Raw genomic sequence first — 12,789 nt, 5'->3', positions numbered from 1 at the left:
AAGTGATCCATGGTAATTGTATAACATTGCCTTTCTATTTTACACAGAAAGCACCAGCCTGAGTCATATACAAACCTGAGAAAAGCTTCCAGGTAAAATAAAACAAGTTTGCAAAGTAGACTGGATTGAAGAATAAAGTTCCTAAAACTGTCTATAGCAAAAACTATTTATGTGCGGCAATACATACAATAGAATGGACAAGGGAAGGGGAAGAAAAGGTAAGAAAGAAGTAAGAAAAAGTAAACCTTGAAAAATGTTATAGATAATACACATGATCATCTGAAATGACTGCAATATAATGACACAAGCTAGAAATATACCACACAGGACATACTAACTCCTACTTCCCTTCCACCAAATACCTGCCTCATACTCTTGCCATATCAGACAGCAACAGATTTTCTTACCATAGTTCATCGTAGAATCATAGAATTCCACTGGTTAGAGGGAACATTAAACATCACTATTTCTAAACCCCAACCATGGCAAGGGCTGTCATTCACCAGATGAGCCTGAACATTTGAACATTTCCAGGGATAGGGCATCCACAACTTCTCCGGGCAGCCTGTGCCAGTGCCTCACTGCGCTGAGTAAAAAACTTCTTTCTAACATCTAGCCTAAATTTCCACTCTTTCTATTTAGAGCTGTTCCCTCTCATGCTATTACTGTCAGACCACATAAACTGTCATTCCCCCTCCTGTTTATATGCTCCCTCAAGTACTAGAAGGTCACAATGAGGTCTCCCCAGAGCCCTTCTTCTCCAAGCTAAACAAGCCCAGCTGCCTCAGCCTTTCTTTCTAGCTAACACACTATAATAAAAGAGAAGTACAAAACACCATTTCCTAAATCTTCATGGCAAAACACATGACCATGCCAAATATGTGATCACTTTTGTACATGCCATGAGATACCACTTATCTTAGTGCACAGCTGTAGCTGTTTTGATTCACACATTTACGAACTCCAAGAGAGCAGAAATTAATGAAAGGAAGGTTTGCATGACAGAAATATCAAGAGAATAACCATATTTTAATTGGGCAAAATCAGCTGCACAAATGTTGTTCACATATAAATGCCAACACAAGTAGCAGGCATTGATCCCAAGACAGAGGCCATTTCTAACTCAGATTTTCTATTTACCATACAGCACACCAACTCACTCCCTGAAGTAACAGCCATTTAAAGCAATTATTAGAAATAGATGCCTAAAAACTAAATAGTTCTCAGTAATTTTTAAATTGATTTTCTTCTAAGTACCTAACACAGCTAACTAAGTCTTTTTAAGGCAGGCAAGAACTCCTCCATAGTTGAAAGCAAGTACTTGCTGCTGTTACACTACTGTAAATTTGTCCATACAAAAGAGTTGAGAGCCTCAGACAGAGTCACAACAAAATCAGCACACATGGGAATGAGACTTCAAAGTGAAAGTTTAGTTCTGTTAACTGCTGCTCCTTCTGAGTCGGTGAACTATAGCTGCTATGAGCAACTACAAGTTAGCAGTAGCAGAAGTTGTCTCCCATGAGTTGAGATTATTGTGCTCTTTGTATCTGTTGTCATTTTCCTGGAAATAACAAGGAGGCATTACTTTTGAAGTGACTTACAAAACACAGAAGTCTTCAGTTTAATTACAAAATACTATTTATTCAGGTATGTGTTTTGTCTTTTATGTTTCCAAGCATTCGAAGAAGACAGTGAACAGAACAACTTGTTAATCACCTCCAGAGCTTTAATGTAATCACATGTCCAATTCTCTCAGGAGGTTACACTTCTCAATGGAGTCTTACAAGGGCATAGATTCAAAGTGCACAAACAGCTTTCAGCAGGGAAAACAAAAAACAAAAAACAAAGCCTAAGAACAGCAAAGGTTAGAGCTTATTGCTGATTGCCTGTCCTTTCTCACTGTGCATTTTCACTGCTCTCCTGTTTACTGCAGACAAGTTTACTCAAAACACTGGGGCGGCAACTTTGCCCTCTAGACTTCGAGAAAGACCTTGCACCGACCGGCTCAGACGCAGGCTGCGGGACAAGGCAGGCGGCCCCACGGAGCGGGGCTCAGACGCCGGCGAAGCAACGGGGTCATCAGGCAGAGGGCTGGCAGCGAAGGAAAGCCAGAACGCGAGGGACAGACAGTTACTAACAGCCACTATCTCCACCCACCCCCCTCGTGCCCTGACGGACGCCTGGCCGCCCAACAGACACAGCTTTACCTGGCACGCTCACCACTGAGCCCACGCCGCCCCCAGCCCCGTTCCGGCGCACGTTGATGACGTCACACGCACCACCCCGCCCCTCTCCCTGGCCCCGCCCCGTCGCCCTTGGCCCCGCCCATACAGCCTGCTTGGGGTCGTAGTGGGGCGCAGCCTCTCCAAGAGCTCCTTTATTCAGTGCATGCTACAAATCAATAATAATGTTGTTATTATCAGCAGACTAGACTTCATCATACAATTTGAAAGTTGAATTTCTCAATCCCAAGGAATAAGTGATAAATAGGAACTTCCCTTCCAGACAGCTGATGGCTGATGGCAGCCTCTGAATTTCCTGGTTACCCGTACCACTCTTTGCAATCGCGTTAGGATGACAGGATGGGGAAGTGTACTTTTTTTGCAAATTAAGACAGAGTGCTCTCATTACTGCTCAAGGTAGCAAAAATCTTATTGGCGTCAGCAGGGGATGCACGTATACTTATTTATTTTCACATAATAAATTTAACTAGATACTTCATTCTATCATTTAGTTTGGCAATGAATATTTAAGTTCCTGAAGAATTCATTATTGATTAACTGCTGACATAGCTACTTTGCTTTTGTCTCAGAGCACACAGGATGATGGAGCTGTTAGCTGGCTGCTAAAGAAGCCAAAGATGCTTACAGCAGGCGAATTATTTTGCCACTCCTGTCTGCAAAAGGAATAATCCCTTAAAACCTCCAGCAGTGCCAACACTGAATCAATGCTGCAGTCTAGGAGAGGGAATCAGCTGTTAAAATCAAGAGTATGGAAGGTTTATAAATATAATGGTTAATTTTGTGAGTCTTTCTGCTTTGGAGCTCTCCTGTGGGCTAGAGTGTTAAAAGGTAAGGGGGCCTGTGAGAGCTCATCAGCATTTAAACAGTGCTTCTTCCAAGCTCAGGATCAGTGCATCTGTATGAGTAATAAATCAGAGAAGAGCTGCAGGAGACCTGTGTGAATGAGCAAGGAACTCCTGCATAAATTCAAAGAGAAGAAGAAAGTCCATGAAATGTGGAAGAAGGGTCTGACCACTTGGGAATAATATAGGAATGTTGTCAGGGCCTACAGTGTTGCAACAAGGAAGGCTAAAGCTCACTTGGAATTGAACCTAGTAAAGGAGATAGAGGATAATAAGAAAGGTTAATAATAATAATAATAAAGATAATAAGAAAATATGTCAACAACAAAAGGAAGAGTAGAGAAAATGTGGGTCCCCTTCTAATTGAGGGGGGTGTTCTGGTAATAGGGGATGCTGAGAAGGCAGAGATACTGAACTCCTTCTTTGCTTCTGTCTATGCTACAATGTCTCCCCCTTGGGAATACTGGGCCCTGGAGGCAAGTGAGGGAGTCTGGAGAATGAAAGGTTTCCCTTTGGTGAGGAGGAGATAGTCTGAAAGTATCTAGGCAACATCAGTGTACATACATCCATGGGCCCCAATTGGATGCATCCATGTGTGCTGAGGGAGCTGGCAGAGGTGATTGCTGAACTGTACTCCATCATCTTTGAGAGGTCTTGGAGAGTGGGAGAGGTGCCTGAAGGCTGTAGGATAGCCAATGTCACTCTAGTCTTCAAAAAGGGAAAGAAGAAGGATCCAGGGAACCACAAGCCAGTCAGTCTCACCTCTGTCCCTGAAAAGGTGATGGAACAGCTTATTCTGGATGCCATCTCCAGACAATTGGAAGTGAAGATGATTCTCTGGAGTAGTCAGCATGGGTTCACCAGGGGGAGGTCATGCTTGACCAACTTGGTGGCCTCCTGTGATGTCATCACTGGCTGAGTGGATGGGGGGAGAACAGTGGATGTCATCTACCTTGATTTCAGCAAGGCATTCAATACTGTCTTCTACAAAGAAGCTGAGGAAGTGTGGGATAAATGAGTGAACAGTGAGGTGGGTTGAGAACTGGTTGACTGATAGAGCTCAGAGGGTTGTGATCGGTAGTGTAGAGATCAGTTGGAGGCCTGTACTTAGTAGTGTTCCTTGGGGGTCCATGCTGGGTCCAGTCTTGTTCAACGTCTTCATTGGCAACCTTGATAAGAGGATAGTGTTCCCTGTGTCCACCCTCAGAAAGTTTGCTAATGATACAAAGCTGGGAGGAATGGCTGACACACCAGAACTCTGTGCTGCCATTCAGCGAGATCTAGACAGGCTGGAGAACTTGGCAGAAAGGAACCAGATGAGTTTTAACAAAAGCAATTGTAGAGTCTTGCACCTAGGAAGAAATAACTGCATGTAACGGTACAGGTTGGGGGATGACCAGCTGGAGAAGAGCTCTCCAGAGAAAGATCTGGGTGTCCTGGTGGACAACAGGTTGGCAATGAGCTAGCAGTGTGCCCTGGTGGCCAAGAAGGCCAATGGGATCCTGGGGTGCATTAAAAAGAGTCTGGACAGGTCGAGTGATCCTCCCCCTCTACTCTACCCTTGTGAAGCCTCTCCTGGAGTACTGTGTCCTGTTCTGGGCTCTGCAGTACAAGAAAAGACAGGGATCTCCCTGAAAGAGCCCAGCGGAAGTCCACAGAGATGATAAAGGGCCTGGAACACCTCTCTTATGGAAAGGCTGAGCAACCTGGGCCTGTTCAGCACTGAGAAAAGACTCAGAGGGGATCCAATTCATATATCTATAAATATCTAAGGTGCAGGAGGCAAAGGGACTGGGCCAGGCTCTTTTCAGCAGTTTGTTGTAATAGGATAAGGGGAAATGGAGACAAACTGAAGCATACAAAGTTATGTACAAATTTGTGTGGGAACTTCTTCACAGTAAAGGTGACGGAGCACTGGAACAGGCTGCCCAGAGAGGTTGTAGAGTCTCCCTACTGGTGCAACCTGGTCTAGGAAGCCTGCTTTGGCAGGGGTGTTGGACTTGATGGTCTCTAGGGATCCATTCCAGCCCCTACAATTCTGTGACTCAGTGATTCATATATTCTAAGCCTGCAGGTGCCCAGGCTCCTTGGTAATGCCAGCCTATGGTGTAGGGGATAAGGGAATGGAAACATCTCCTTAACTTGTCTGGTATCAGAAAAATAATAAAATATTCATTGGAATAGGGGTTCAAAGCTAATTTTCCAGTGTAAGTGCCTTAATCACAGCTTGGCAAAATCATATTCTCCTTTTCTTTAGCTTCATGAACATTTAATGATTTATGCTATATGGAAAAACAATGATAAGGGAAATTGTGAGAGTGCCTCTCAGAACACCAAGTTGAATTTGCTAATTCATTTCTAGAGGCAGAGGAAATCTAGATTCAGATCCTTGCTAAACAGAGAAATTTGCAAACAGGTTTCCCTCTCCAAAAGCAGGTGCCATTATTCTTGAATTACAGGGAAAGAAATGCAAATATCACCTTTTGTGCAGATGTCATATTCCCACTGGACAGGATACAGTACTCAGAAAAATTTGGAAGAAAGTATTTTGAGAATCATAAGCAAAAGGATTTGGTTTAGTTTTAGGCATATCTACATGGAGTAATGCAACACTTAAAAGACATTTCTTTCAGGGTTGAAACTTAAGTTGATTCAGTAACTGTTGCACGTCTAAGAATTAGCTAATGATACAATTGCTAAATTTGGACATTCTTCTATGACCTTACTCTCGCAGCAGTACTGTGATCTTGCTTTCAGGAAACCTATCTCAAGTGACAGAAGAAGATTATCTGCTGAAAGTGAGTCTTGTTCTCATTAGAGATATCAGCTCATTGAAAACCTTTCCAGCTAGTGTTCAAAAGTGAATGGAGTTTAATGGAGTGAATCATCACCAAACAAACAAAAAAGCCTATTCATTCTCTAATCTTCAAATACAATGTAAACAAAGAGTGTAAGTAAACATATGCATAATTTAATATTTTCCTTCAGGCCTGTGCGTGTTAATAGTATCAAGTGTCTCGTCACTAGCAAGCTGAAAGAAAAGGTTCAGAAACACATGGGATGCTGCAGGATGAGAATAAATGTAAGCACACAAGGATCTCAAAATGGTACTGTAATGTGTCAGGCTAAAAAACTTTTGAAACATAGCTGTAGGGAGAAGAGTGACTGTGGGGAGTGGCTAGTGATACTTTATTTCCCCTGCTTCCCATGTGTCAGAAACGAATACAATTGCATTGCTGAAGTCTTTGGGTTGCCCAGTACCCAAATGAGTACCACTCATGCTCTAGAGACATGAGTGCAACCTGCATTTTTTAAGCAAGAAGATCCAGAAAGTTGTCACCTGGGGCCAACAGGACACAAACGCTGCCTGGATTGTGACTGCATGTCTGTCTGTTCCACTAATGCCTTCACCCACCTCCCCCAGCTGCATTTGTCCCATTGCCTAGAAGCCCCAGGAGTAAACTAACATCTTTGGCTGCAGATGGGGTAACTTTTCCAGACAACACCAAAAAATAAATAGTACAAGAGTCCCTCTGTGGAGTTGAGCTCTCCATCATTTTACTCAAAATTGAAAGAATCCTTATACAGGGCTAGTGAGGACTCAGAAGAGTCTTAGAGAGCAACTTATGTAAAGGCCCAATGGGTTCCTCAGTGAAGATGAATGACCCCTCCATATTTCACTCAAGTGCTTCACTGCAAAAATGAAATTAGTACTTGCAGAGGGATTTACTATCACTCTTCAAAATTTTATGATTACCTATTGTAGTCCTTGCTATCCATTCCTAGGATTAACATGTCAGCCAAGGAGATGTTCTTGACATTACATAGTCTGACCTCTTGGATGCTGTATCTGCTTAAGAATAAAAGAAAAATTGGAGTGACACACCACATTGGCATCTTTTGCTTAAATGTTACTTGCATTATTCTACATTTTTAATTTCATTGAAAGATTAAATGTGAAACTACCTGCACAGGGATTATCCTTGCAGTCCCTTGAAGTCAAATCTCTGACTTTTCAGATACTGGAGAATGTGGAGGGTTACTCATGATTCTAACCATGAGTCCTCAATGCATGAAGCATTATAATACTTCATTTCAAATCCCATTTCCTTAGACACATGTATACTAGTTATTTTGTTTAATGTTCGTACCTGAAAAAAACCCCTAATTGCTACAGTATAGTAGAATTTAAAGTGTGCCACTGTTCACATTAGGCCATGTGTTGTTTGGAAACCCTAGACCTTCCTTTCTCCTCTTGTGCAGCAGACATTTATATTGACTTTACCTCAGCTCTTGACTGTAACTCAAAGCAATCAGTGTTTCCAGCATTCTTCTGATTGTATTTTGTTATGTAGATTGAAGTTAACAAACTGATAACAGAATTACAAATTCTACAAAAATGTAAATGTGACAACAGTAACCACATATTTGTCCAAAGTGCTACTTTTTTCTTCTGTAAGAGCCTATCTGCTTATTTTACTAAGCAAAGGAGCCTTTTCCAGCATTTTACTCTTTGCCCTGTATGGCAGATTGAGACCCAAGGAGAAAACTAAGCATGCTGTCCTATTCCCCCAATTTACAGAAAAGCCAATTAAGTCTAAGTTGTGCATTCTTTTCATTGTAGTTATATATACTCAGCAAGCACCCTATTGCAGGGTGGTCATCATCAACAGGAAAAGTCTGAAATAGAATCCAAAGTCAAAACTGAAAGGCAGTGACTATTTTTAGGAGAGTTTTTAACAGTTTAACAGCAAGCTCTTCACTGTCTGAGCAGAATTACTGCAGTAGCCTGACAGATCAGCTCCTCAGAGAAGTAGGAGAGATTATATATCATGGAAAAGTCATTTTACTGGCAACACATTGGACCTCATTTAAAATATTGGTATGAATCATCTCAGTGACCACATAATAGCTGTTATTGCCATCAAAATTCAGATCTGGAAAACAAAGACTGACATTTCCAAAACAAGTGTCCAACATCAAGTTTTTAAATTTACACTAGACAGAAGTGTCCTGACATTCAGCAATTCCCTGCTTCCCACTACATCAGGTTCTAAATTCAAATGCTACCCTTATTTTAGAGAAGTATCTTGTTTGATTTCTATTCATGGATTCTTCTTTTTACTTCACATCTCCTTCAGATGAAAGAGCTCTTTCTCTTCAGACCATGAAGCAACCAAATCCTTTGCCTTTTCCCTGCTGTGATGGTGTGCCAGTATTGCAGTACTTTGTTATTCAAGTTCAATATGTCTCTCTGATTTAACTTCTGGTAAAGGATACAGTCTTTACAAGAAATACCTGCAGCAAAATTCATTTATATGAAGAAAATAACCAGAGCCTGTACCTACTCAAAAATTCCTTGCTTATTCAGGCAGACTTTTATGTGCTGAACTTATATGCTCTAGCACTGTTAATATTTATGAGTTACTTAAATGCATGCTATTAGTTAAAAATTGTGTGATTATTGGTGAAATTACAATGTAGAACAGCACAGACCTTTTTCAGTCCCTAAACTTCTTGCTTTGGATTGTAGACTAAATTAGTGGAACTAAAACTGGGTTAAATGAGAGAACAGTTTTTTGTTTTACTTTAAATATATAGTTAAGCATTCACAGAATGACAATAGCCAAAAAATCTCTCAGTGGAGTTCTTTATTGCTACTGCAGTCCATAAGTCACAGTGTCCTCAAGTAGAATACAGAAGTTTATCTGTCCCTTCTGTCATTTTCTTCTTTAGCATTAGTGTGTGATTCACCCATCACATATGAAGCAAATTTATGTGATTTAATCCAGTGTTTGTAAATAGTTTGGCTAAACTTGTACACACTGACTACATTAAGGTTTGCCTATGATGTTTCTGCAGCAGACTGTTCCTTTTCCTGCTTTATGCCTTGCTTTCTCAATGCATCTTGCAGTGCAGGGTAGCCAGCTGCCCTGCTAGGAGCTGGATTCATGTACTTGCAAAATGACAGAGGGAGCCATGCAGAGATACAGTGACTCCTACAAATTCATATATGTGAATGAAGTCAGATGGCTACATGCTTTAGAAACATGTGCAGACCATGTAGGACCCCTCCTTGTTCCACTCAAAGGGAGAGGAGAGATGAGCCACTGACCTCCCATGGCTTGCTTGCACAGTGTGTGGGTAGTGCTCTAGAGGAGCATCCTGATGGGTCAGCAGCTTGTCCCAGAAATGTAAGGACAATCAGGTGCCAACTCTGATGCAGATTTCCCCCATAAAGAAGATGTTGCAGAAGTGGGGTGCTAAGTCTCTGCAGCTGAGGGGCATTGCTCTCTACAACTCCCTGAAAAGAAGTTGTAGTAAGGTGGGAATTGCCCCTTTCTCCCAGGTAATAGAGAAAAGACAAGAATGATGGCCTCGAATTTTGCCTGGGGTTGTTCAGGTTAGATATTAGGAAAACATTCTCCAAATGAGTGGTGAGGCACTGGAACAAGCTGCCCAGGGAGGTGGTGGAGTCACTGTCACTGTCCTTGGAGGTGTTCAATAAACATGCATGTGGCATTGTGGGATACCGTTAGTGGGTATGGTGGGATAGGATAAGGGTTGGACTAGATCTTAATGGCTTTTTCCAACCTTTATGATTCTATGTTTCCATGAGAGTTTGAATGTGCTGTTGTTGGCCAAAAACCTGCAGTTACTCCTGGTGATTTTAGGGAGTGCTGGTCTAGGCTGTGGTCTTACATGGAAGTAGCACTCTTCCAAATTTCAAGAGACTTCTGGGTTGAAAACAAACCATGTTTAGGAATGGTTAGCATGGACAGGAATGGTTTACTAAGATCAGCTCTGAAATTTGCAGGGGATTCAGAGCAGGTCAGGGTATGGCAGGGATCACCACATGAACTCTGGGGTTCAGACTAAGGTAATTAGGTGACATGCAAATCCCAGTTATTAGTAAACAAGAGGCTACCCAGTCCTGGTTAGAAGAAGTAACATTTAATCTCTACCTGGCAGCAGCCATTGGGCAAACTCTGAGCCTATAATTAACACTTGGTTTAAGAGAAATCACATGGTATGTGCAGGACAACTGGGGATCAGGTCTAGCCAGCATGATTTCATGAAAGGCAGGTCCTGCTTAATCAACATGATATCCTTCTATGATCAAGTGAACCACCTGGTGGATGAGGGAAAGGCTGTTGACAGGGTACATCAAGATCTCCCTCAGAATTCTCCTGGAGAACTGGGTGGCCTGTGGCTTGGACAGGTACACTCTTTGCTGGGTAAACAACTGGCTGGAGGGCTAGGACCAGAGAGTGGTGGTGAATAGAGTCACATCCAGCTGGTGGCTGGTCACAAGTGGTGTCCCCCAGGGGTCGGTACTGGGGCCTGTCCTGTACGTTCAATATCATTATTAATGACCTGGATGAAGGGATTGAGAGCAACTCTAGTAAGTTTGCAGACAACACCAATTTAGCAAGAAGTGTTGATTTGCCTGGGAGTAAGAAGGCTCTACATAAGGATCTGGACAGGCTGGATCTCTGGGCTGAAGCCAATGAGATGAAGCTTGATGATATCAAGTGCTGGGTCCTGCACTTTGGACACAACAACACCAGGCAATGATACAGGTTTGGATCAGAGTGGCTAGAAGACCTTGTAGAGGAAATGGACCTGGGGGTATTGGTCAACACTTGGCTGAACATGAGCCAGCAGTGTGCCCAGGTAGCCAAGAAGGCCAATGGCATCCTGACTTGGATCAGAAATAGTGTTGCTGCAGGAGGAGGGAAGCCATCATGCCTCTGTATTCAGCCTTAGTGAGGCTACACCTGAAGTACTGTGTTCAGTTTTGGGCCCCTCACTACAAGAAAGACTTCGAGGCTCTGGAGCATGTTTGGAGAATGACAACAAAGCTGGTGAGGGGTCTGGAGCACAGGCCTTATGAGGAGCGGCTGAGGGAACTATGATTATTTAGTCTGGAGAAGAGGAGGCTCAGGGCAGACTTTATAGCTCTCTACAGCTACCTGAAGGGAGGCTGTGGTGATGTGAGGGTTGACCTTTTATCCCATGTAACTAACAATATGACTAGAGGGAACGGCCTCTAGTTGCACCAGGGGAGGTTCAGGTTGGATGTTATGAAAAATGGGCTGCCCATGGAGGTCGTGGAGTCACCAACTCTGGAGGCATTCAAGAAATATTTAGATGTTGTATCGTGGGACATGGTTTAGTGGGAAATATTTGGTGATAGGTGAATGGTTGGACTTGATCTTAGAGGCCTTTTCAACCTTGGTGATTTTATGACTCTAATATTTGACCTTGCAGAATGCTGGGCTTTATGTGGCAGAAGTGGAGACGTTACCTTATTGATAAGTTCTTTCACATGGTTAACAAGTCTAGTATCTCTAGGCATTACTAGTCTAGAACTGTTAGGAGTGGAAATAAGATTTGTTAGAGGGAAAGCTGGTAAACTAGGTGGAGATAGGTCCAGAAGCAGCTGCTGGGATGAATGACAGTTTGGGTGAATTTAAGTTTTAAACTAAATTTGGGGCCCAAGTTGTATGATTAACTACAGTTGGTGCTAGATTTGGGAGGGGGCCCTAATGCTAATCTATCTGGTGATAATAGGGCCCAGATGGCAATTTTTTATACTTCGGGATAAAGGGATCACTTAATACCACATAAATGTCAGCTTTGGGTTATGAGTCAAACAGCTACAGTGTGGTTCAGGCAGTGCAGAGGTTATTGGCTAGATGGAAACTTGATGCTTGAGAACATTAAAACCTGAAATTGGACAACATTAAATCTAATGCCAGTTCTTTCTATTCAGCATCAGGTTTGACCCAAGCAGCCCTGTGCTCTGCCATGGAAAGGCAACAGGTGCTTCACTGCTACCCGAGAATCTCGTACTTGCAGGAGACAAGGGAAAAGTGTTGTAAGAGCTGGATTTAGAGAGGAGGTAAAAGTGGGAACTCAACATATTTTTGCCTTGAATGTTTAAATTTCTGGCTGAAAATTCCACCTACAATTTTGTGGGTCAGTTGAATTTGATCCCAGGGAGACACTTTGTGTGGAGAGGTCACTTTTTTTGTAAGGTCATTCTCCATGATAAAAAAAGAACTGGGAGAGGAGCAAGGACTACTTAAATGTATATATTGAATTATTCCTGATTTTCAGGAAGTCTAGGCAGTTTGTAAAAAAAAAATACATTTTCTCATTCTAATTATTTTATATTATTACCTTGTAACCAGTTTAGTTAGAAAATGAGATTAAATGTGAACAAGTTTATGAGTTGAAGATCATATTATACAAAAACACTCCTTAGAAAAAAGGAAAAGTATGGTTCTTATACAGGGCTAACAAAAATATTTTAAAAGAGAGTTAGCACTGGGGAAACTATGTGTATATTTCTTCTGTCAGCTTTTCAGTTACTGTGAGCTTCTGTATTCACAAAGCAATGCTGGTTCCTGTTCTAAAATGCTGGAATAAAAATTTGCTTCCTCTTTAGGTCCACTGTTAGCTGGTCCTCATCCCTTCTCTTTTTCCCTTCTTTCTTTTCACTTCTTCCCTGCTCAACTTCTGTATATGTATATTTTTTTAATTTTACCTTATTCTTTTGTTTCTAAAAACATTTTCCCCATCAGATTTCAATTTGAAGCACTGCCCAAGATGCTGTTAAAAAACATTTGCATGAAAATGTCACAATACCCAACTTTTTGTCCCTCGTTTGCTGTGAGCATTCTCAAGAGTTAATC

This window comes from Cyrtonyx montezumae, unplaced genomic scaffold (genome assembly GCF_038088225.1).
Source record: "Cyrtonyx montezumae isolate F1298 unplaced genomic scaffold, pur_monq_1.0 scaffold_36, whole genome shotgun sequence".
In the NCBI taxonomy this organism is placed as follows: domain Eukaryota; kingdom Metazoa; phylum Chordata; class Aves; order Galliformes; family Odontophoridae; genus Cyrtonyx; species Cyrtonyx montezumae.
This window is presented reverse-complemented; position numbering follows the sequence as displayed.